Source organism: Pholcus phalangioides, unplaced genomic scaffold (genome assembly GCF_987345545.1).
Source record: "Pholcus phalangioides strain wild (caught in Gottingen) unplaced genomic scaffold, Ppha-v1.0 ptg000017l_1, whole genome shotgun sequence".
Lineage (NCBI taxonomy): Eukaryota > Metazoa > Arthropoda > Arachnida > Araneae > Pholcidae > Pholcus > Pholcus phalangioides.
Window position 1 is genome coordinate 23,463,665 of NW_028301610.1, and position 4,337 is coordinate 23,468,001.

Genomic DNA, 4,337 nt, shown 5'->3' on the forward strand with positions numbered 1-4,337 from the left:
GCAGGTCCACGTACACGGTTTGCAATGGTGAACTGGTTGTGGGCTAGGAGCGAAAGTTCTTATTGCACGTCTCATTTTCATATTTCCACCCAAGTTGTTCATACCAGCGCCATCTATCGGCTGGTTTTTTCCTGTCTTAAAAAAATTCCCACAACCTAGCAATGCTAACCCTGCAAACTGTTTTTTATTTCAGTTATTCCGGTTTTTATTCATTTTTAAAGTTTCTACAGACTTTTTGCCCACCCTGTGTATATATAATCAATAGAACATGTTTCAACCAGCCCTTCCTGCACCAGCCTTGAAAAATCCTGTTCTTTGATTTTGTAAGTGATCCTATCATATTACTACTACAGTCAACGCTTGATTTTACAAAGATCCAATTTGTGAACTGTACGTTTTTATGAAATATAAACCTCTGATTCCAAACAATATATTATTCCTTTAAACGTCTTTCCCATTTATGAACCATTTTCTGCGTCTGCATGGGTCCGTCGAAACTGTTATTTGCGCTGTTCAAGTCTTTATTGTCTCTATGAAGCATAATATTCCAATTTTTAATTGTAATTTATTTATCTTAATATTTTTCTATATATAGTGCATAACAAATTCAATTTATACGTTATAAATTTTGCATTATTTTCAATTGCCTTCCCTTAAGTGTTAATTCTGTAACTCAGACTAGTTAAGAGAGGTTCTATTGTATATGTGGAAAGTAGCATATTTATATTTTACTTTCATTTATATATATATACAGTAGAACCTCAATTATCCGAACACATTGGGACTGAAGAGTGTTTGAAAAATCAATTTAGAAATTAATTTGATAATTCAAAGGAAAAAAATTGAAATTCAGTAACAGATGATAACTTCTTTCCCCCACCAGCAAAACAGTGATATGAACTGTTTTGTTGTGAAGAAGACTCACCCATGGAATTAAGATGAATTCGTCAGTCAAAAAGAAAAGATGTGCCCAAAAACACCTGCCATGACGTGTGTGGCTTTCTAGGAAGAGAAATCCTTTTTTCGGAAAAAAAATCTTTATTATTTATACTGAGCGTGTATTTCTTTTTTCTCGCTCCTTCTCTTATCTAACTTTGCACAAGAGCTGACTGCTCACTAGCAGTCGATTGATTATGGGGGGGGGGGGGGTGGAAAACACGTTTTACAGTGAAAACAACTTTAACGTGTTTTTAGAAGAGATGTTTCGGCTTGGCTGAAATAAAGCAGATCAAGTTTGACGAGATGTCTCGGGATTGTCGCTGAAAGGGTTAACACACACTCCCCTTCAGTTGACATCTCCCGATAACGGACACTTTTTTTTTTACAAATTACATCAATGGGCCTCCATGTAATTTGTTGTCCATTAACAGACAGACTTCGTTAGCAGACAAATTTTTCGGTCCCATGGGTGTCCGTTATCGAGAGGTGTATACACGTCACGGGAAGGGCATAAGTAGGGCCTACTTTTTTTCGGGGTGGGGGAGAAGCACACATACTAGTTTGAGGGGAGCACAGAGAACCCTGCAAGGGAGTTTTTATTCTTCGAAGAGTTTTTCAAATTCGGAGAAATTGATTGCAACCACATTTAAAGAATTTTTCTTCGATGCTCGATCTCCCCAACCGTGGATCTTGTGGGGAGGGGGCATGGCATAAAAAAGGTTTGAACCACTGCTTAACACCCGTCAATTTATACATAAACATTATTTTTTCCCATAATTTTAAATTTAAAGTTGTTGGGACTTCTTTTGTAGCTTAACCCAATTTATAATATGACCTTGTGTGTGATTATATATGCATCCAGGGCGGGGGGATGCGAAAGATGCGGTCGTAGCGGGCCGTGAAATTTCAGGGTCGCAATTTTTCCAAAAGGGACTCTTTACTTTCTCAGCAGATGTTGTGGAAACTTTTGATTAAAATTTAATTTTTTCCCATTAAACTATTATTATTCATTTTGAAAGGAGGCTTTCAGTTTAAAGCCCCTATAATATCATATTTAGTGTTGTTAGGTATGGCACTGTTTTATTTCAGAGGAAAAGAGTGTATATATAATATGCAGGTGATCACACATTCTCTACCCCTGGAAAAAGTCCGGCTTTTCTTTCTGCCATTAAAGAATAATGGCTATATTAACCACACACAAGGGGGAAAAACGCTTTTGGGCATCAAATGAAAAGGACCACCAGAAAAGAAATCTAGTAATTTTTCCCCCTTGAAAACCTACCCTCTCATTGGAGTCACCATCTGGTCTGGAGGTACCAAAAGTGTGGAGAAGTAGTTTCCTCCGGCGGTGCTTCCATTATTTATGTTCCATGGTAGCCTGTAGCATGGACATCTCCAGATGATGACTGCCCCGGAGTAAGGTAACTTCGACTGCCCTTTGAAGTGATAATTGCATGCCTTCCTGCGAACCTGAACTGTCATGATGTTTCCCTAAGGAGGCTTTAGAACTTCGAAATTTTCAAACACCATCTGAATAATTCTCATTTATATTCCGGAAAACGGATATTTAATGTATAAATCCTAAATTTTGACAATTTTTTACTACTGAACTTCAGAAAAAAAAAGGTAAGACTCCCTGATTTTTTTTCTCAATCTAATCACTGATAATGACTTTACAGGGGCTCAGAGGCTCATTTATGATTTTAACTCTTACAGGCTACTCGAATTTTGCGGCGTTTCCCCACAATTCTAGTCTTTCTTCAACTTTCTTGACTACTCTTTCAACCCTGTGCAATAACCCGCTTGTCCTCCTGCAAGTACACCTGTGATTTTTAGACACTCTCTTTTGGTCACTCTCATACTCACACTCTCTTTAAGTCACTCATTTAGTCATTCATATTCTTTCACACTGCTTTGGTCACTTACATGCTTGCACACGTTCTAAGTCACTTTTTTCATTGCTCACTGACATCGTTCTTTGCTGAGTTACTCTTTCGATCATTTACACATGTTCTAGGTTATTCTAATGGTCATTCACAAGCTTGCACACTTCCAGATCACTCTTTTAGTCATTGACATGCTGTCAAGCTATCTAAGTCACTCTTTTGGGGATTCATATTCTTTCCCACTCTCTAGGTCACTGTTTTGGTCATTCTCAAGCTTGCACACGCTCTAGATCACTGTTTTGGTCACTGACATTCCACACTCTCTAGGTCACGCTTTTAATCGTTCACATGCTTGCACACACTCTAGGTATCTATTTTGTTCACTCACGAGCTTACAAATTCTCTAGATCACTTTTTGGTCATTCACTGACTTAACCATCTAGGCAGAGGCAGATTTATTGAGGGTTACACAAATTTTGCCGCCGTTCTCCCAATTTTCTTGGTCAATCATTTTTCAAATTTGACGCCCCTCTGAACTTGCTGCTCTGGGCTATGGCCTGCTAAGCAACCTATAATTACACCATCGCATGGGCCCTCACATGGTGAGGCTAACAGTGCTCAGGATGATTCTCATCGTTTTTCGATTTTTAAGTCTACAAATTCACTGTAGTAGGGTCTAAAAATATGAAAAGTCTGAGCAAAGCCCCCCCCCCCTAAAAAAAAACCTATCTCAAGAACCCTTCTTCAGAGGGTGGGCTTTTGAACACGGCCTCTCTATAACATCTGAAAATATAGGCCTCGGCCTCATCCAACAATTTGAGGTGGTTATAATTTGAAATCTTTCAGGCGCGAATAAATAAATACCTGGATTAAACTTTACAAGGGGATCCTGCTTATAGCATTTCTCCAAAAACCGTCATAAAAAAAACGTTGTAGGTGGAAAAACGCTTTATACGGGAAACATCAATGAAAATTAGTGAAAAAGACGATTACGAAAATGAATCGTTCTAAGTCTTGTTGGGATTGAGCACCCTTGCCACTCTCAGGATTTCCTTGGGATGGCGGCTCTGACAAGGCTTTCTACAGGTAACATATAATTGCCAAAGAACATGGTATCGCAAACCATGTTTAGTCGGTGAAAATCGCTAAAATACTTATGACGGGTGTTACGCCGAGTCAAACAAAGCCAATAATAAGTAGGAAAAGCATTTATTTGGCAGCGTGTGTGTGATTACAACGCAGCTTGTGGTGTACAAAATAAAGTACAATAATAAGTGCACAATAAGAACAAAAAGGTAAAGTAAATAGGTACAAGAACCATTTACTTGACATTATGACTACAATACAGCCTCAGCAGCACAGTTCAATGTCAGAAAGTGAAAGAAGATAAATTATTACAGGAGTTATTCAAGGTTGTGGCAATGAAGGTTTTGTAATCGTGCTGCGGAATAAATGGTTTTTTTTTACTTCTTATTGGCTTTTTTGTTCCACTCGACGTCACACACTTTATAA